We start from the raw sequence: 22,090 nt of genomic DNA, 5'->3' as shown, positions 1-22,090 counted from the left end.
CTCAGCTCTTATGCATGTGCACGAGGTCCTATGTCTCCTAGCAGCAGGATCATGACTCAGCAGTCACCTCTGCGTGAGCTTCGATTCTGTGTGTGCTGATGACAGGTAGGATAATAATAGCTCCTGATAAAATCCAGCATCAACGTGTTCAGAATGTATTGGATGTGGTAATTACCGCACACATACAGACTTTATCAGGGCGCTCATACTTGAGACAGGGTGTCTTGTATGGAGAAGGGAGACTCGCAGCAGACCACAATGGCTACCTAGATCACGACTCCAGTTACATGAAAACACACAGTGCAGGTCCAAACTGGCACCGAGCACACCACCCTTCCTTTCAATCTGCCACGCACCCTAGCTCAGGAGTGTGTGTGTGTGTGTCTGTGTGAGAGGTGGAACCTGACTGGGGACTTGTGACATCCATGGGAGTGCGCAAGATATAACTTATCTCCCCTAATAGAAACAAAAATGCAGAATACAATTGTGGCACAGTTCATCGTCTAGGATTGGTGAGGCGTTAGTCTATAGTGTCCTTCTCCCGATCCGGGAGGATCACCTTGGTCATGGGAAGATTGGGTTGTGGGTGGGTCACTGGCCAGGGTCACTCTCGGGGCGTTAGTCTATAGTGTCCTTCTCCCCATCCGGGAGGATCACCTTGGTCATGTGAAGATTGGGTTGTAGGTGGGTCACGGGCCAGGGTCACTCTCGGGCGTTAGTCTATAGTGTCCATCTCCCCATCCGGGAGGATCACCTTGGCCATGGGAAGATTGGGTTGTGGGTGGGTCACTGGCCAGGGTCACTCTCGTGGCGTTAGTCTAGAGTGTCCTCCCAATCCGGGAGGATCACCTTGGTCATGGGAAGATTGGGTTGTGGGTGGGTCACTGGCCAGGGTCACTCTCGTGGCGTTAGTCTAGAGTGTCCTCCCAATCCGGGAGGATCACCTTGGACATGGGAAGATTGGGTTGTGGGTGGGTCACTGGCCAGGGTCACTCTCGTGGCGTTAGTCTAGAGTGTCCATCTCCCAGTCCGGGAGGATCACCTTGGACATGGGAAGATTGGGTTGTGGGTGGGTCACTGGCCAGGATCACTCTCGGGGCGTTAGTCTATAGTGTCCTTCTCCCGATCCGGGAGGATCACCTTGGCCATGTGAAGATTGGGTTGTAGGTGGGTCACTGGCCAGGGTGGCTCTCAGGGCAACAAAGAGCTGAGGTTACTGCCCTTAGGTGCCAGCACTCAGTGTGATCTAGATGGGTTCATAATTCCAGGTTCAGTCACAATGCTCTTGAACTTTGAAATGTTCGTTGTCACACGTTTACATTATTACTGTGCAGCTACCGCCATGCCCTTTCAGTTGGTTAGAGTCCACAGAAAACCTTCAAAAGTTGTGCAGAATTTTCTTCCATGGTGTCGGATACAGCTTTTTATTTTATTTCACATTCTTTGTTCCCAGACTTGAGGAAGGGTTGTAATCAGTAGCCATCCTTCAGTGGTGGGAATGGTGCAACTGAGTGCTTAGTTATTCAGCACAGAGGTAGGAGCACACCAAGGAGAGCAGCAAGGGGGGATTGTGTCACATGCACAAAAAGCTCCAGCTCTTCCTGTTGTTCTACTCTGGTTCTCATTGTCTTCTTGAGAGTTTGGACTAGCCTTGTGTGTATGTATGTAGTATGTGCAAATCATTAAGTATGTAGTATGTGCAAATCATTAATCTGCCAAAGACAGTGGAGCGTTGTACTGCAGTAACTGCAAGGACATAGCCAACAACTGATTGAGAGGTAGCTGTTTTGTGGACTGTTACCGCATCCTGAGGTTGTGTTATTTAAAGAGGTGCGTCTTCAACCATTTCTGGAATCAGAGCATGGTTGAGGGGGTCCACATTGACACAGATGTATGTTGCAGATCCTGGGTGCATAGATGGAAAAGGCTGGTTATCTTAGTTTTTACATCCTTACACTGATTCGTCTGCAGTCTGGTGGTGTCCTGGCTGTGGGCGCGCCAAGAACCGCCGGAGATGGTGAGTTTCTCAGCCAGAAAGACTGGGGTGCTGATCGCGATGCTTTGTAATTGATGCAACTGGTTTTGAAGATGGTCCAGGCCAGAAAGAGGATACAGTGGATATCAATGATGATGGGGGTCATGTCATGATTTTTCTTCAGAGCCTGGATGAGATGTCTTGTGCCATCTTGGATGCCCTTGTGGGGTAGGCGGGAGCAGAGTGTTATCTGAGAGGCCGTGAGCAGGGCGTTTCCTCTTCCAGATACAAGAGTACAAGGGCTAACATTGGAGTTCTGAAATTACTTTCTGGGAGAGCTGTTTTCACTTTCTTCAGTAGAGAAAGATGGTACCAGACCATATCTGACTTAACATTGAGTGTAAGATGGCATTTGAAGCTGTCAAGCTTCATGTTATTGAGCCAAATTTGTACTATTCTGTGTTAGCTATTTTTGCAAATAACAGAAATTCTGTCTTGGTGGGGTTCAGCTCCAGATACATTCTGGACCTCCAGGTATAGATGAGGTGCAGTCAGTGTGTGAAACAGTGGATTTCTGGAACAGAGCAGACTTTCAGCTAGAGTTGTGTATTGTTTGCATATAGGTTACTTCTGATGCTATTATCAGTGAGTAGAGCCTCAAGGAGTGCCATGTACAGGTTTAAAATGACAGCGACTGTATGGTATGTTGCGGGACTCTGCCGGTGATAGGGATCTTCTGTGACCTGCAGTTGTCCCTGTGAACACACGGGTGTTGGTTGGAAAGGTAGGAGGAGAACCAGGAAAGCACATTGCTAGTGAATCTTATTCAAGGCTTCAGAGTGTGGGCGATGGTTGAGTGGTAGACAGTGTTGAAGGCGGCTGGGATGTCCAGAAATATGAGGAGGCAGGGTCATCTTCATCTCTGGTCACAAGGGTATTGTCTATGATGTGTATGGTGGCTGCCTCTGTGCTGCTGCATGTGCTGAAGCCTTTCCACCAGAAGTGGTAAATGTTTGGATCTATAAGTATTCAGCAATATCAGTGCCCTGGAAAGTTGGGCCATTGGCTGTTTTGACTTTGTGGGGCAGTTTATGCAAACCCCCAGATTTTCTCCAATTTAAGGGCTACCTGTGCAAATCAGTGCAGTTCAACATTCTGCAGCTTTTGATCACCATAAGTAGCTGATGCTCATGTCTGGAGTTGTCTCCCTTGGCGTAGGTGCAGTGAGGAGTAGTTGTTTGTAGTTGATGCTGATGTCTGAGGTTGTCTCCCTGGCGTAGGTGCAGTGGGGAGTCATTTTTTGCAGTTGATGCTCATGTCTGGGGTTGTCTCCCTTGGCGTAGGTGCAGTGAGTAGTTTTTTGCAGTTGATGCTCATGTCTGGGGTTGTCTCCCTTGGCGTATGTGCAGTGGGGAGTAGTTTTTTGCAGTTGATGCAGATGTCTGGAGTTGTATCCCTTGGCGTAGGTGCAGTGGGGACTAGTTGTTTGCAGTTGATGCTCATGTCTGGGGTTGCCTCCCTTGGAGTAGGTGCAGTGGGGTGCAGTGGGGAGTAGTTGTTTGCAGTTGATGTTCATGTCTGGGGTTGTATCCCTTGGCGTAGGTGCAGTTGGGAGTAGTTGTTTGCAGTTGATGCTCATGTCTGGGGTTGTCTCCCTTGGCTTAGGTGCAGTGGGGAGTAGTTGTTTGCAGTTGATGCTCATGTCTGGGGTTGTCTCCCTTGGTGTAGGTGCAGTGGGGAGTAGTTGTTTGCAGATGACGCTCATGTCTGGGGTTGTCTCCCTTGGCGTATGTGCATTGGAGAGTAGTTTTTTGCAGTTGATGCAGATGTCTGGCGTAGTATCCCTTGGCGTGGGTGCAGTAGGAGTAGTTGTTTGCAGTTGATGCTCATGTCTGGGGCTGTCTCCCTTGGCGTAGGTGCAGTGGGGAGTAGTTGTTTGCAGTTGACGCTCATGTCTGGGGTTGTCTCCCTTGGCGTAGGTGCAGTGGGGTGCAGTGGGGCGTAGTTGTTTGCAGTTGATACTCATGTCTGGGGTTGTCTCCCTTGGCTTAGGTGCAGTTAAGAGTAGTTGTTTGCAGTTGACGCTCATGTCTGGGGTTGTCTCCCTTGGCTTAGGTGCAGTGGGGAGTAGTTTTTTGCAGTTGACGCTCATGTCTGGGGTTGTCTCCCTTGGCGTAGGTGCAGTGAGGAGTAGTTGTTTGCAGTTGATGCTCATCTCTGGGGTTGGCTCCCTTGGCGTAGGTGCAGTGGGGAGTAGTTTCTTGCAGTTGATGCAGATGTCTGCCGTTGTCTCCCTTGGCGTAGGTGCAGTGGGGAGTAGTTTTTTGCAGTTGATGCAGATGTCTGGGGTTGTATCCCTTGGCATAGGTGCAGTAGGAGTAGTTGTTTGCAGTTGATGCTCATGTCTGGGGTTGTCTCCCTTGGCTTAGGTGCTGTGGGGAGTAGTTGTTTGCAGTTGATGCTCATACCTGGGGTTTTCTCCCTTGGCATAGGTGCAGTGGGGTGCAGTGGGGAGTAGGTTTTTGCAGTTGATGCTCATGTCTGGGGTTGTCTCCCTTGGTGTAGGTGCAGTGGGGTGCAGTGAGTGTTCTTGGGGCCACAGGCTCCAATACCCACACCTTCTGTCCTGGTTGGTACTGAATAAGAACAGCCTTCTGGTCATGCCATTGCTTTTGGAGCTCTTGGCTGGCCTGAAGGTTTTTACTGGCCTTTTTCATGTACTCAGCCATTCTGGATCTTAGGCCAAGTACATAGTCCACTATGTCTTGTTTGGGAGCTTTTAAAGGTTGTTCCCAACCCTCCTTCACAAGTGTTCGGGGACCTCTTACAGGGTGCCCAAATAGGAGTTCAAACGGGCTGAAGCCCACTCCTTTCTGGGGTACCTCCCTGTAAGCAAAAAGGGGGCAAGGTAACAGGACATCCCATCTCCTCCTGAGTTTTTCAGGGAGTCCCATTATCATTCCTTTGAGAGTTTTATTAAACCTCTCTACCAGTCCATTAGTTTGTGGATGATAAGGTGTGGTGAATTTGTATGTTACACCACATTCCATCCACATAGCTTTCAAGTATGCAGACATAAAGTTGCTACCCCTGTCTGATACAACCTCTTTTGGGAAACCCTCCCTGGAAAAGATTCCCAGGAGGGCTTTTGCCACTGCAGGTGCTGTAGTGGTCCTTAGAGGAATAGCGTCAGGATATCTTGTGGCATGGTCCACAACCACCAAGATAAACCTATTGCCTGAAGCAGTAGGAAGGTCAAGGGGGCCAACTATGTCAGCCCCTACCCTTTCAAAGGGAACCCCAACCACAGGTAGTGGAATAAGGGGAGCCTTTGGTGTGCCACCAGTCTTGCCACTGGCTTGGCAGGTCACGCAAGACTTACAAAAATCTTTTGTGTCCTCTGACATCCTAGGCCAGTGAAACAGGGGGGCAAGCCTTTCCCATGTTATGATCTGGCCCAAATGCCCAGCCAAAGGAATGACATGTGCCAGAGTTAGGAGTAACTCTCTGTACTGCAGGGGAATGACAAATCTCCTGGCTGCTCTAGGTTTTGGGTCCCTTGCCTCTGTCTACAAGAGGTTGTCCTCTCAGTAAACTCTATGTGAGTCACTGACATCCCCATTTTTCTGCTTGACAGCTTGCTGTCTGAGACCCTCTAATGTGGGACAGGATTGCTGTGCCACACTCAGCTCTTCCCTGGCAGGCCCCCCTCCACCCAAAAGCTCAGCAGTGTCTGCTGCCAGCTCATCTGGTGAAGGTTCTGCACAGGGAGGAAATTCTTCTTCCTCAGAAGGAGAATCATCAGTAGAGGGAGGGATAGTGGGTAGGGATTTACCCTTGCTACCCCTAGCTTTAGGGAACACTAGGTCCATTGTTCCAGGATCCAAGTTACCCTGCCCTTTTTGCTTTTTGGCCTGAGCCCTTCTCAAAGCAAAAATATGCCCAGTAATGCCCAGCATTGCTGCATGAGCCTCCAACTCCACTTCTGCCCAAGCTGATGTCTCTAAATCATTTCCTAGTAGACAGTCTATAGGTAAATCTGAAGCAACCACAACTTTCTTTGGGCCAGTAAAGGCCCCCCCCCCCCAATTTGAGATTCACAACAGCCATGGGGTGGCTAAGAGTGTTGTTATGAGCGTCTGTCACTTGGTACTGGTGACCAAGTAGGTGTTGTTCAGGGTGTACCAGTTTCTCTATTACCATGGTAACACTGGCACCTGTGTCCCTGTAGGCCTGAACCCCAACACCATTTATTAGGGGAAGTTGCTTATACTTATCCATATTAAGGGGACAAGCAACCAAGGTGGCCAAATCAATGGCACCTTCAGAGACTAACACAGCCTCTGTGGTCTCCCTAACAAGACCAACCCCAACTAAATTACCAAAAGTGAGCCCAGCTTCTCCCTTGGATTGGCTATTAGTAGGTTTGCTCCCACCACCACTGCTATTACTAGGGACACTAGAGTTTGCAGTAGCGGTTGTGGTAGTGGGAGGTTTGGTGTTTTTCTTTGGACAACTGGCATCAGTTGTCCAATGGCCTTTGACTTTACACAAATAACACCAAGCATTTTTAACTTGATTTGAAGAGGATTTGGGCCCACCACCCCCACCAGAGGATTTTTGTGGGCCTGATGAAGACTAATTTTTAGATTTGTCCCCACCCTTGTCAGAAGACTTACCATCCTTCTTCTTGCCTTCCTTGTCACCCCCTGTATGAACGTTCCTGTTCACTCTTGTTCTGGCCCATTTGTCTGCCTTCTTTCCCAATTCTTGGGGAGAGGTCAGATCTGAGTCCACTAGATATTGGTGTAACAAGTCAGACACACAGTTATTCAGAATATGCTCTTTCAGAATAAGATTATATAGGCTTTCATAGTCAGAAGCATTACTGCCATGTAACCACCCCTCCAAGGCCTTCACTGAACAGTCAACAAAGTCTATCCAGTCTTGTGAAGACTCTTTTCTGGTGTCTCTGAATTTAATCCTGTATTGTTCAGTGGTTAAGCCAAATCCATCCAAGAGTGCATCCTTCAAAACTGCAAAATTGTTAGCATCACTTTCTCTAACAGTAAGGAGCCTATCCCCACCATTTACATTGAAAGATAGCCACAATCTAGCATCCCACTGCCTTTGAGGGACCCCCTGTAACATAAAGGCCCTCTCAAGTGCAGCAAACCACTTGTTAATGTCATTCCCCCTCCTTGTAAGGGGGAACTATCTTGTGCAGATTCCTGGAATCATGCTCTCTCACAGGATTACTATCAGGAATACTGCTGCTGCCACCATGGGGTCCTAACCCCAATCTCTGTCCTTCTCCAGGTCTAGGGATTCCCTGTCTAGAGCCAGCTGTTGCTGTTTAAGCTTCAGTCTGGTCTCTTCCACTCTCAACTTTTTGAGTTCCCTTTCTAACATGTTGTCTTCAGGGTGGGTGGATTGGGAATGCTTGGACACTGAGGACAAATTGGAAACAACAGAAGGAGATCTGTCCCTAACAGTTTGGACTCTAACAACCTGGCCTCCAGGAAAAAAAACATCCCTACTATGATGGGAGCTTCTATTACTACCAGCATTGCTCTGAGGTCTGCTGAGGGGCAGATTTGGAATAGAACCCTCCACACCTCCCTCAAGGGGTTCCCCTGAGTCAGAATGGGAGCTATCTACTAACTTCTCAGTTGAAGTGCCTGCTAGGGACTTATCATTCTCAATGAGCATGTTAAATACAAATTCTCTTGAAGGGTTCTTTCCTATCACTAAACCTCTATCGATGCAGAGACTCCCTGGGCTCTTGAAGTTTAAATTGTCAGAAGTTGTATTGACCATTTTAAGAGCAGTTCCTACATCAGACATGATAGAAGAAGGTTTAGAGACAGTGAGAAGAGAGAAAAAGTTTCAGGACTTTTAAAAGAACAGAAAAAAACACTTTTTCAAACGTTTTACAACTTTTTAGAAGTTTTGGAGTACTTTTCAGCAATTAGTAGAAAGTGTAAGAGAAGAAAGCAAAACTTTTTGGTTAGGTGTACATACACTGAACTTGTTTTGTATATTATTTTTTGAAAAGTACACAATGACAAAGTGGTAAGTAGTTACAAGTACTTATCCCACCGCTGCACAACCAATGTAGGAGGCTGGCCTGGCTTGTAGTGGGTACCATAGGTACTTACACCTTGTGCCAGGTCCAGTTATCCCTTATTAGTGTAGAAGAGGTGTTTCTAGCAGCGTAGGCTGATAGAAGGTAGCTATGGCAAAGCAGCTTAGGCTGAACTAGGAGACATGTAAAGCTCCTTCTATACCACTGGTGTCATATGCACAACATCATAAGAAACACAATACACAGATATACTAAAAATAAAGGTACTTTATTTTTATGACAATATGCCAAAAGTATCTCAGTGAGTACCCTCAGTATGAGGATAAGTTATGTACACAAGATACATGTACACAAACCAAAATTATGCAGGTAATAGCAAAAGGAATTAATGCAAGCAATGTAAAGTTACAGTAGATTGCAATAGGAGCACATAGGTATAGGGGCAACACAAACCATATACTCCAAAAGTGGAATGCAAACCACAAATGGACCCCAAACCTATGTGAGCTTGTAGAGGGTCGCTGGGACTGTAAGAAAACAGTGAGGGTTAGAAAAATAGCCCACCCCAAGACCCTGAAAGGTAGGTGTAAAGTGCACCTACAACCCCCAGAGAGCACAGAAGTCGTGATAGGGGGATTCTGCAAGGAAAACAAACACCAGCAATGCAACAACAGTGGATTTCCGGACCTGAGTACCTGTAAGACAAGGGGACCAAGTCCAAGAGTCGCGACAGTGTCGAGAGTGGGCAGGAGCACAGGAAATGCCAGCTGACGGTGCAAGGAAGCTGCCACCGGATGGAAGAAGCTTGGTGTTTTGCAAGAACGAAGAGGACTAGGAACTTTCCCTTTGGAGGATAGATGTCCCACGTCGTGAAGAAGCTTGCAGAGGTGTTCCCACGCAGAAAGACTGCAAACAAGCCTTGCTAGCTGCAAGGGTCGCAGTTAGGGTTTTTGGTTGCTGCTGTGGCCCAGGAGGGACCAGGATGTCGCCACTTGGATGAGGAGACAGAGGGGGTGCCCAGCAAGTCAAGGAGCCCTCACAGAAGCAGGCAGCACCCGCAGAAGTACCGGAACAGGCACTTGGAAAAAGAGTGAACTGGAGTCCACGCGAAGTCACAAAAGGGAGTCCCACGATGCCGAGGGACAACTCAGAAGGTTGTGCACTGCAGGTTAGAGTGTCGGGGACCCAGGCTTGGCTGTGCACGAAGGAAATCCTGGAAGAGTGCACAGGAGCCAGAGCAGCTGCAAATCACGCGGCACCCAGCAATGCAGTCTAGCGTGGGGAGGCAAGGACTTACCTCCACCAAACTTGGACTGAAGAGTCACTGGACTGTGGGAGTCACTTAGACAGAGTTGCTGAGTTCGAGGGACCACGCTCGTCGTGCTGAGAGGGGACCCAGAGGACCGGTGACGCAGTGTTTTGTTGCCTGCGGTTGCAGGGGGAAGATTCCGTCGACCCATGGGAGATTTCTTCAGAGTTCCTGGTGCAAGAAGGAGGCAGGCTACCCCCAGAGCATGCACCACCTGGAAACGGTCGAGAAAGCCGGCAGGATGAAGCGATACAAGGTTGCTAGTAGTCGTCTTGCTACTTTGCTGCGGTTTTGCAGCCGTCCTGAGCAGTCAGCGGTCGATCCTTTGGCAGAAGGTGAAGAGGGAGATGCAGAGGAACTCTGGTGAGCTCTTGCATTCGTTATCTAAAGAATTCCCCAAAGCAGAGACCCTAAATAGCCAGAAAAGGAGCCTAGGAAGGAGGATTGGCTACTAAGAGAGGTAAGAGCCTATCAGAAGGAGTCTCTGACGTCACCTGCTGGCACTGGCCACTCAGAGCAGTCCAGTGTGCCAGCAACACCTCTGAATCCAAGATGGCAGAGGTCTGGGGCACACTGGAGGAGCTCTGGGCACCTCCCCTGGGAGGTGCAGGTCAGGGGAGTGGTCACTCCCCTTTCCTATGTCCAGTTTCGCGCCAGAGCAGGGCTGGGGGATCCCTGAACCAGTGTAGACTGGCTTATGCAGAGATGGGCAGCATCTGTGCCCATCAAAGCATTTCCAGAGGCTGGGGGAGGCGACTCCTCCCCAGCCATCACACCTATTTCCAAAGGGAGAGGGTGTTACACCCTCTCTCAGAGGAAATCCTTTGTTCTGCCTTCCTGGGCCAGGGCTGCCTGGACCCCAGGAGGGCAGAAAACTGTCTGAGGGGTTGGCAGCAGCAGCAGCTGCAGTGGAGACCCCGGAAAGGCAGTTTGGCAGTACCCGGGTTCTGTGCTAGAGACACGGGGGATCATGGAATTGTCTCCCCAATGCCAGAATGGCATTGGGGTGACAATTCCATGATCTTAGACATGTTACATGGCCATGTTCGGAGTTACCATTGTGACGCTATACATATGTCGTGACATATGTATAGTGCACGCGTGTAATGGTGTCCCCGCACTCACAAAGTCCGAGGAATTTGCCCTGAACGATGTGGGGGCACCTTGGCTAGTGCCAGGGTGCCCACACACTAAGTAACTTTGCACCCAACCTTCACCAGGTGAAGGTTAGACATATAGGTGACTTATAAGTTACTTAAGTGCAGTGGTAAATGGCTGTGAAATAACGTGGATGTTATTTCACTCAGGCTGCACTGGCAGGCCTGTGTAAGAATTGTCAGACCTCCCTATGGGTGGCAAAAGAAATGCTGCAGCCCATAGGGATCTCCTGGAACCCCAATACCCTGGGTACCTCAGTACCATATACTAGCAAATTATATGGGTGTACCAGTATGCCAATGTGAATTGGTGAAATTGGTCACTAGCCTGTTAGTGACAATTTGGAAAGCAGAGAGAGCATAACCACTGAGGTTCTGGTTAGCAGAGCCTCAGTGAGACAGTTAGCCATCACACAGGGAACACATACAGGGCACATACTTATGAGTACTGAGGCCCTGCCTGGCAGGTTCCCAGTGACACATAGACTAAAACAACATATATACAGTGAAATATGGGGGTAACATGCCAGGCAAGATGGTACTTTCTTACAGGTGCCCCAAAGTTAGGATGTGCACTTGGGATCTAAAATTATCACTTCCACACGAACAATAGCGCTGCGTCCAGGCACGGCTCTCTTGCCCCTCAGTCCTCTAGGATATTCAGAATTCTACCTCTCTGCACGTCCCTGTTATACAGAGAAAGGGAGACCAAAGCACTGCTACTAACCCCTTAAGCTCATCACAAAGTAATAGTTGTTTGTTAAAGCGCAAGACCGGAAATAATAAAAATGAATAAAAACAGTACTTACCCACACTTCCTTGTCCTCCGCCCCATGTTTCTTCTTGGATGCAGTCAGCGCGAGTCCTCCTGGAGTCTCAGCCGACTCCCCTCCGCAAATCCCAATGCTGCTCTCATGCTGCTGATAATGTTAGCAGCATGAAGGAAGTGCCAGGATAGGTTGAAGCGGGCTGCTTTGGCCTGGGCCTGCTCTCCACCCAGCTGTCTAAGAGTAGAGAGGTTTAAACTGTGCATATCAGGCTGACCGTTGCAAGACAGTCGACCAAAGTGACATGCGCAGTGTAAACTGGAGCAGCCAGCAGCGTTGCTCCCTGCAGCCAATCAGCAGCTATAGCCCAGCGCTGTCGCTCAGCTCAGCTGAAATAAAAAATTAAATGGCAATGAAATCTCTTCATTACAGTTTTATTTTTCATGGTTACTGCGCTATCATCAGGGGGGATGATGTTCTTCTGCCCTAAGGGAGGAACTGCCCCTGGGCAGGGGGTGAGGAGCAGTGCATGGCACAGGTGTTTCAGCAACTTATGATTTGTGGTACCGTGAAAACAGAGGCCAAGCGCGCCAAGCTTTCTTTAAATGGGCCACATAGGCTGGGCCTGGCTCGAGTGAGATGTGTGTGTGTTGATGCCTGACTGGTGACGTCAGGTGTCAGTGTGTTTGCACAAGACATGGCACCTGATATCCGAGAGCATCATCTAAGAACCTGTTCTTCGAGGACCTGGGGGAATGGGTCAGTCAGGACAGAATGGAATGTAAAGTGATTGTCAGGCGTGCCTCACCTAGGTATGCCACCTGGGGTGCCAATCCTGAGGGAATTATTTTTCCCCTCCCACCGCTTGGCTGCTCCAGAGTAAGAAAATGTAAACAAATATCTTGCATTTTATTTGGAAGAAAGGCAGCCCCGTTGGTATCCCAGGGTTCAATTATATTTTGAAGTGCCATAACATACAGATGTCACCCAAGAATCAACAGACACTGTCATGTCAGTATTAGTGATCTTGGTGAATAGTTGATGTGTGTCAGGATGGCCGAGTGGTCTAAGGCGCTGCGTTCAGGTCGCAGTCTCCTCTGGAGGCGTGGGTTCGAATCCCACTTCTGACATCACCTTTTGATTAAAACGTCTTCTTCTTTGTTTTAGCAAAACAAACTTTGCATTAACAAATACTAGCAACGTGAAACCAGTAGCAGAACTTTTAATCTCCATTGACGAAGCTATAAAATCTTTTTAAACAAAAGTTGCTTTTTCCGATTTTTTTGCCATATATGTAAAAACGTGTACAGTGCGTCATTTGCCCCCAAGGAAACAATAGTTCACGGTGAGATTTCGAATTTCCTTTATTTACCCTTCACGTGTTGGTGTTTTTTTTGTTTTACAAAGTTGGCGCCATTCACATCACACCCCGTCAGCTCCCTTCATGATCATGTCCCTGACCAGCCACAAGATGGCGCTCGATGATAAAATACTTCACCGAAAGGTCCCTCTCACTGCATAGTCCGGACTGAGTGACCGCGGGTGATCTATCACTGGAACTGACGTGAAGCGGACACACCTTAGACGTGCTGTGCAGGCCGCAGGTCCTGAACAAAGCAGGGGACTGATTACCATAGATCACCTGAAACGACTTCACATAAGTGCCTGCGCGAATGTCACAGGGAGTGATCTCACGCTCAGGGGCGTAGGAAGTGTGGGGGACGCGGGGGATTTGTCCCCCCAGATGTTGGAGTGGGGGGGACACGGAGGACAAGGGTGGGGGGGACGAGGGGACAGAAGGATTTTCCCTTCTCTTCTGTAATTCGCAGGGCCATTAGCACTTGAAAGCGCTCCCTACACTGGCCCTGCACTTGGCCTGTGACCTGCCCCCAGGACACTCGCCCTCTGCCCTTTTGTTGTGCTGCAGCACAAGGGATTCTTTCTCACCTTGCTGCCACAGCTGCCTGCAGTCTGCACTTCTGAGAGCAGAGGGAGAGGAGAGGCCCTTTGTTGATTGCTGTCTGCATCCCGCCCTCCTGCGCCCTTCCCTTGAAAATCTATCCCTGAAGACAGCAGCAAGATTTGAGAAGGTAAGGAGGTTTGGGTAATTCAATAAAGTATTGCCATGTAACTCCCTTTCTTTTTAAGTCCAGTGCTGTGTTGCAGAGTACCTCCCTTTCTAAAAACAGCATTGTTGAGTTACTGTGAGATATGAGCCGGGCAGGCTTTAGCGCGCTAGTGGCACCCTGTGCGCCAGTGTTTGTAAGGGCCCCCGTTTCTGTCGCCTCTCTCTCACTCTCTTCTCTCCTCTGTCTCCAGCTTGCCTGCCCTAGTGCTAATTATTGTCCCCTAAGTTGACATCCTGCCCCACCAACATTTCGGTCCCCTGTCTCTCCCTCAGCCTTCCTGGTATTTGTGAAAGCCCGCTCTAAAGGCCAAGGGCCGTCTGTAAATCTCATTTCCTGCCAATGGCCTGTGGATGCGAAGCCAGCACTGTGGCAGCTCACAGGCTTTACAGGACTTCACAGGCTGTGGTGGAACAGAGCCTGACACTGCTGGATGGACGGCGGAGAGACTAGCACACAGCATGGGTCCCCGGAAGAACCAGATGGCCTGAGAGATGGACAGGGCTAGGTAAGGCAGCAGGGCCGGCTCTAGGGCGATGCAACCGGTGCCGCTGCACTGGGTGCTGCCTTAGGGTGAGGGCACTGTGTTTGCAAGTATATTGTGACTTTAAAAGCACCTGCTGGGTGTTCCTTGCCACCAACAGTTTTCAGGCAACAATAAAAATCTCACGATAATTCAGGTGATTAATGGTCTTCCTGGAGAGAGATTGAAGTTTTGTCTAGTCGGAGTTTTGAATCATCATAACGTACAGGGTTACTATGCCTGCTACAAAGAACATCTACATGCAGATCACAAAGTCTATATAATGTGAATAGGTCACTGGGTTACTGCTTTTGTCAGATGCAGGAAAGTACCATCTTTTTGACATGGTTACCCCCACTTTTTGCCTGTTGTCAGTATGTTTTGACTGTGTTCACTGGGATCCTGCTAACCAGGACCCCAGTGCTCTCTCCCATTAAATTTGTTTGCTTGGACCACACACACCCCACATTTGGCATATTGGTGCCTCTTATAAATCCCTAGTATTTGGTACCCAGGGCATTGGGGGACAAGGGATCCCCCATGGGCTCCAGCATGTATTATGCCACCCATAGGAGCCCATGTAAACTGTGTCTGCACGCCTGCCATTGCAGCCCGCGTGAAAAGGTGCATGCACCCTTTCACTTCAGGTCACTGCACCATGTCATTGGTAGGCCCTCCTAGCCCAGAGGGCAGGGTGAAAGTACCTGTGTGTGAGGGCACCCCTGCATGAGCTGAGGTGCCCCCACAAACTCCAGTTCCATTTTCCTGGATCTCGTGAGTGCGGGGACGCCATTTTACGCGTGTACTGGACATAGGTCCCTACCTATGTCCAGCTACATAATGGTAACTCTGAACCTGGGCATGTTTGGTAACAAACATGTCAGAATCATACCCCAATCCTATTGTCAGTATTGTTTGTATGATTCCATGCACTTTGGGGGCTCCTTAGAGGATCCCCAGCATTGCTCCTATCAGCTTTCTGGGGTTTTCCGGGCAGCCCACGCTGCTGCCACCCCTCAGACAGATTTCTGCCCTCCTTCTGCTGCTTGAGCAGCTCATGCCCAGGAAGTCAGAACAAAGGATTTCCTTTGGAAGAGGGAGGCAACACCCTCTCCATTTGGGAATAGGTGTTACAAGGGTTGGGAGGGGTACCCTCGCCAAGCTAATGGTATGCTCTGAAGGGCCTCCTTGCATAAACCAGTCTGTACCAGTTCAGGGACCTCAGCCCCTACTCTGGTGCGAAACTAGAAAATGGAAATGGGTGTAACCACTCCCCTGTCCATCACCACCCCAGGGGTGGTGCCTGAAGCTCCTCCAGGTGGCCACTTGATTCTGCCATCTTGAATCCAAGGTGGGCAGAGGCATCTGTGAGCATCTGAGTGGCCAGGCAGATGACGTCACAGCCCTCTCCTAGGTGGTCACCCTGCTAGGTGACCACTCCCCCTTTCTGGGCTATTTAGGGTTTTCCTCTTGGATGGGTCCTCAGATTCAATGTGCAAGATTCCAGCAGGACTCCTCTGCAACGTTTACTTTGACTTCTGGCCACTGGAACCGCAACTGGACTTCACAGGAACCTACAATCTGCAGCTCCAGCAGCGACCTCACCCTTCAACATTGTTTCTCCAGCTCCTTCCAGCAACTGCAACATTAGCCCGGCTGTGCTTCCTCTGAGGGCAGCAAGTCTTCAGTCTGCATGAGAAGAAGGAAGGAACATTTCTTGGAGTGAAGGAGTCACTTACCTGCATCCGCAGGCACCCACTGCAACAACGACCGGGTGCATGGATCTCCTCTCCTCCTGAGCTGCGTGGATCCTTCATAAGGGGTGATAGTCTGGAGTGGTCTCCTTGGTCCTCTCTACCAGCTGTCCAACTTTGGAGTAGGTAGGTCCTTGCCTTCCCATGCAGGACAGTACCCCCATGCACCGCGTCTCTTGCAGCTACCAAGGCCTGTTGTTATCTCCTCCAAGGGATCTTCAGGCTCCATGTAGCCCCAGTCCCCAGCACTCTTATCTGTGAAGCACAGACCTCAACGTGCTTCGCCTGCGACGTGGGACCTCTCTTCAGGTGTGCTCCGTGGGCCTCTCTGCAGCTCGTGGGCTCCTTGCCTGTAGGTCTTCTGTGGGGGCTGCCTCTCCTTCTCCAGACTCTCTGCCTTGCTGAGGGTCGCCTGGGACTCCCCTCCATGGGTTGAGTCCCCCTGGACCTTGCTGGTCCCCGGCAGCTCCACTTTTGTCCTACTGCGACATTTGCCTTTGCCAAGGCTTGCTGTTAGGTTTTCCACACCACAGACTGGCTGCAATTCTTCATGCGGCCTGGGACATCACCTTGTAATCCTTCATCTGCTCCAGTGCTGCATTGCTGACCATCTTCGTCTCCCCATCGACCAACTCCTGCATCCTCAGATGGGTGAGTAGTGGCTCCTACCACGACCGGACACTCCTACGTAAACTGGATTTGGTCCCCTTCTTTTCCAGGTCTTCCTCTTCCAGGATCCACCTCTAGTTTCTTCCAGTCTTGCCTGCGTTTTGCAATATCCTTCTCTGAAGTCCTTTTGGTGGGTTGGGAAAAAACCAGTAGCTTACCTCTTTTCTCCTGGTCGCTGGGGGGCATTCTGGTACTTACCTTTGGGGTTTCCTAGTTCCTGCAGCTCCCCTCAACTGATTCCACTTACTTGCGTGGGGAACCGGCTTTCGCATTGCACTTTTTAAGTATATGGTCTGGTCCCCTCTAGGCCTTCAGTATTTCCTGTTGCTTTTCACTGTTTTCTATTGCTTTTTATGGCAATTTCTGATTGCCACTGTACATATAATAGTGTGCTACTTACATCCTATTGGAGTATTGCCTATCTAGTGTTTTAGTGTTTGTGTTACTGTAATAAGGAACCTTAATTTTCGTTACACATGTTTCTTTCATGTGCTGTGTGACTACAGTGGTATTGCATGATCTTTGCATGTGTCCTAGATAAGTCTTGGCTACTAATCCACAGCTACAGACACTGTCTACACTTCACTAGGAGGACATACCTGGACCTGGTATAAGGTGATAATACCATAGGTACTCACCACACACCGGGCCAGCTTTCTACATCAGAGAGCTCTTTTTTGTCCCCTGCAATATATAAATTAAAAGTGAATATAGAACAGTGAGCAATGAACTCATCAAAGAGCTGCATGCAAACATCAAGGTATAGATTAGAGCGTTATGATTTCCCCCCACTTTTTCATTAACTTAACGTTGCAAAACAAGTTAATTTGAGCGCAAATCAATTCTTATTATTAAAGAGAGCCCCCAACCATGGTGTTATGTTTTAAATTCTGAGTTTGCGCTTCTCCAGATAAAGCACTCTTAAACTATACCTGCTACCAGTACGGATGAGCTATGAACCTACACCTTGTAGTCCTCTGTCTTATGTAACATTTCATATACATTGATTTACACATATATGATGATTGTCTCTGCGTAATGTCTGTGTAATGTAAAGTGCTTTGACACCCTAGACTGGTGTGAGGGCTGAATGATGGAACAACACATGGGTATATCATGCATACCTTAACATCGACCGTGTCTTTACTACTCATGCCTTTACAACAAATTTCGCTGTAAAAGAATGTTTGGTAAAGGAACATGCGTGGTAAATTCTCCCCGCCCTGCCCTCTTACACCTGATACCATACTCCACCCTGCTCAATCAGTTAAAACTGCCCCTGCCATGAGCTCTAAACCCCCCGCCCTGAGCACTAAAAGTAACTCTGCTCTGTCCTAAAAACTACCCGCCCCCACTTTTAACCCTAAAGCCTACCCTGAACTGCGCTAAAAACTACCTTGACGCCTCTGCCCCTCGGAACCCTAAAACCTACCCCGCTCTGTCCTAAATACTACATGACCCCCACCCTGTACCCTAAAACCTACCCCCACCCTGTCCTAAAAATGAACCCAACCTCCGGCCACAGCCCTACTTACCTCTCTCTCCTCTGCTTCTTCCTGTTCCACCCGGACAGCTAGACCGCTCTCTATGCTGTAACCACGCATATGCGTGGAAAAGACATGTGTGGTAATGGCATCCATGCTAGCCCCATATTTGTGGTAATGGCAGCGTGGTCAAGGCATTGCATTGCGTTGATTGCGTTGTAAGGGATATTTCCCGGTATGAGTGGTGCTAAAAAACTAATGAAATGCATCTGAGAGTGGGGATGGATGGTAGTGAGGGAATCCGTGGCGGAGGTGGTCACTGGGGGGCGGCAACAAACAATGTCGCACAGGGCGCCACCAGCACTAAGGCCGCCCCGTCAGACAGCACAGCAGGTCACAGGAAGGCGGCAGCACAGAGACTGCCACTTGACAGTCAGACAAGGGCCTAGAAGCAATCATAGGCCTTACTGGCCTTCACAGGCAGGCGGGGGGCCAGAGACTGACACCGCCTGACTGGAAAGAAAGCTCCCAACAGGCAGCACAGTGCATGGCAGGCAGCACAGGAATCGACAGGAAGCACCGCGCCCAGCAGGCAGTGCAGGCCTCTTAGGACTTTACACAGGCGAACAGCAGCACAGAGATTGTCGCTGCCTAATAGGCAGCCAAGGGCCCAGCAGACAGGGAATTGCAGGCTGCACAGGACTCGAGTGGAAGCAACGCCTCCCACATCGCCCCTCCCGTGGCAACCCTTCTGGGTGCAAACTGTGCAGGGGGCCCACCTCAGGTGCTCTGTTTCCTCCGCTTTCCAACCCCGAGCAGCTCCTTTCTCAGCCACTCAGACACCTTGGCTTTTCCCGCCTCCTCTCCTCTCTTCCCCTCCCAGTCCAGCTCCCTCCTCCAGCTGGTGGGGTGGGAGAGTGTCCCCTCAGTCCCTTTGTGCAAACCCCCCCCCATGAGACAGAGCCGGGGGCCCCTGGGATGGAGAGCGAGGCCGGTGCCCCCCACCCCCAGCTGAAGCAGCCCCGGAGCTGCTTGTTGTGAGTGTGGAAGGTGATGCTGCTGGGAGCTGCTGAGAGCGTCTGCTGGGAGGGGAGAAGGTTGTTGTGAAGCGTTGAAGGGCAGCAGGTTTGTGTGTGTGCAGTGTTCATCCGTAACCAATCGATGAAGTTTCAATCCTTTCACTAACGTCTTCTGAGATGTATCATCCTTCAAACACCTGACCACGCTCGTCGGGATGAGAGGGGACCCAGAGGACCAGTGTTGCAGTCTTTTGGTGCCTGCGTTAGCAGGGGGAAGATTCCGTCGACCCACGGGAGATTTCTTCAGAGCTTCTGGTGCAGAAGGCAGGCTACCCCCAGAGCATGCACCACCAGGAAACAGTCGAGAAAGCCGGAAGGATTAGGCGCTACAATGTTGCTGGTAGTCGTCTTGCTACTTTGTTGCGGTTTTGCAGGCGTCCTGGAGCAGTCAGCGGTCGATCCTTGGTAGAAGGTGAAGAGGGAGATGCAGAGGAACTCTGGTGAGCTCTTGCATTCGTTATCTGAAGAATTCCCCAAAGCAGAGACCCTAAATAGCCAGAAAAGGAGGTTTGGCTACCAGGTTAGGAGGATTGGCTACCAAGAGAGGTAAGAGCCTATCAGAAGGAGCCTCTGACGTCACCTTCTGGCACTGGCCACTCAGAGCAGTCCAGTGTTCCCCCAACACCTCTATTTCCAAGATGGCAGAGGTCTGGGACACACTGGAGGAGCTCTGGGCACCTCCCCTGGGAGGTGCAGGTCAGGGGAGTGGTCACTCCCCTTTCCTTTGCCCAGTTTCGCGCCAGAGCAGGGCTGGGGGATCCCTGAACCGGTGTAGACTGGCTTATGCAGAGATGGGCACCATCTGTGCCCATCAAAGCATTTCCAGAGGCTGGGGGAGGCTACTCCTCCCCAGCCCGTCACACCTATTTCCAAAGGGAGAGGGTGTAACACCCTCTCTCAGAGGAAATCCCTTGTTCTGCCTTCCTGGGCCAGGGCTGCCTGGACCCCAGGAGGGCAGAAACCTGTCTGAGGGGTTGGCAGCAGCTGCAGTGGAGAACCCGGAAAGGCAGTTTGGCAGTACCCGGGTTCTGTGCTAGAGACCCGGGGGATCATGGAATTCTCCCCCCAATACCATAATGGCATTGGGGTGACAATTCCATGATCTTAGACATGTTACATGGCCATGTTCGGAGTTACCATTGTGACGCTATACATAGGTAGTGACCTATGTATAGTGCACGCGTGTAATGGTGTCCCCGCACTCACAAAGTCCGGGGAATTTGCACTGAACAATGTGGGGGCACCTTGGCTAGTGCCAGGGTGCCTACACACTAAGTAACTTTGCGCCCAACCTTCACCAGGTGAAGGTTAGACATATGGGTGACTTATAAGTTACTTATGTGCAGTGGTAAAGGCTGTGAAATAACGTGGACGTTATTTCACGCAGGCTGCACTGGCAGGCCTGTGTAAGAATTGTCAGAGCTCCCTATGGGTGGCAAAAAAAATGCTGCAGCCCATAGGGATCTCCTGGAACCCCAATACCCTGGGTACCTCAGTACCATATACAAGGGAATTATATGGGTGTACCAGTATGCCAATGTGAATTGGTAAATTTAGTCACTAGCCTGTTAGTGACAAATTTGGAAAGCAGAGAGAGCATAACCACTGAGGTTCTGGTTAGCAGAGCCTCAGTGAGACAATTAGGCACCACACAGGGAACACATATAGGCCAAAAACGTATGAGCACTGGGGTCCTGGCTAACAGGATCCCAGTGACACATAACAAACACACTTACAACATAGGGTTTTCACTATGAGCACTGGGCCCTGGCTAGCAGGGTCCCAGTGAGACAGTGAAAACACCCTGACATATACTCACAACCAGGCCAAAAGTGGGGGTAACAAGGCTAGAAAGAAGCTACTTTCTTACACACAGGGGCAAAAAGCTGTAGGAAACCCAAGAGCACAAATTTTCACTAGGAAAGCGGTCACAAGCACAGTTACCTTGCAGGCACTAGGGCCATGATCTGGATGGTGCAGCAGGTGTAGTAGCACAGGGGTCAAAAGCTCTAGGAAACCCACGAGCACCGATTCGTGCTAAATTTTGCCACTGAACAGGCAGTCCCAAGTGCAGTTACCTCACAGGCACTAGGGCCATGATCTGGATGGTGCAGCAGGTGCAGTGAAACAGGGGTCAAAAGCTCTAGGTACCCCACTGGGCACTGATTCTTGCTATATTTTGCCACTGAACAGGCAGCCCCACGTGCAGTTACCTCGCAGGCACTAGAGTCATGATTTGGATAGTGCAGCAGGTGCAGTGGTACAGGGGCCAAAAGCTCAAGAAACTAACCGAGCACAGATTATAGTTGTAGGTTACCACTAAACAAGCGGTCACAAGTGCAGTTACCTTGCAGGCACTAGGGGGGCATGATTTGAATGGTGCAGCAGGTGCAGTGGCACAGGGGCAAAAGCTCTAGGACCCCACTGAACACTGATTATTGCTATATTTTACTGCTCAACAGTCAGGGGTGCATTTTGATTCTTTTGTAACCTTTGCACCCAAAGTAAAACATAGCCTAAAGCATCATTGTGATCAAAGCTGTAACCTATTGTACCTTTCTGCCTACCTGCAACGTATGTTCCATTCAGCGCGTGTATATGGCAGATGTTCACTGTTTTTGTATGGAGCACATGGCACAAGAGCGTCTCGTGCATCACTGATCCCGCGCGACAGCCTGATCTACAAGCTTTTCCAGCACATTATTGGTGCATTTCAAACAGGTGCACCAGTTAACTTCTGCACACTTTCCTCAAAACACCACAAAATCTATGACTTCATTAAGTTGTATGCTTGGCAGCCATGTTTAATTGGGTTATCACCCATTGCATAATATTAACAATTGAATAAACAAAGTGCCAGTTTGACACTTTGAACAGTAAGTGCAGCGCAATTAAACTTTACAGCACCGTTGAATATATTCAACATTTTGAGAACAACATAGCTGTGGATATTGATTGAAATGTTTCTAAAAAAAGGTATTTCAAAGCTTACAATCTATACACTAGCAGTTGGATAATAATATTCTAGATCACAGAATGGCAAGTTTTTCACAAATTGTCCAAATTCAACATTTTTACAGAGCCCAGGCAAACCACCACTTGTCTGGAACAAATGGTTTAGGTGATTTGAAAATTATTTAGTTGCCACTGATGCAGAAG

At 49.6% G+C, this 22,090-nt stretch overlaps 1 non-coding gene across 1 annotated transcript; it reads left to right on the top strand.

Moving 5' to 3' along the window:
- The first annotated feature begins 12,343 nt into the window (after positions 1-12,343).
- TRNAL-CAG (transfer RNA leucine (anticodon CAG)) lies at positions 12,344-12,426 on the top strand. Its single transcript has one exon. It is a non-coding gene; the product is annotated as a tRNA-Leu (tRNA).
- The last annotated feature ends 9,664 nt before the right edge of the window (positions 12,427-22,090 follow it).

This window comes from Pleurodeles waltl, unplaced genomic scaffold (assembly GCF_031143425.1).
Source record: "Pleurodeles waltl isolate 20211129_DDA unplaced genomic scaffold, aPleWal1.hap1.20221129 scaffold_67, whole genome shotgun sequence".
Taxonomy (NCBI): Eukaryota; Metazoa; Chordata; class Amphibia; order Caudata; family Salamandridae; genus Pleurodeles; species Pleurodeles waltl.
Note: the sequence above shows the minus strand (reverse complement) of the source record. Positions and strands in the feature narration are given on the sequence as shown.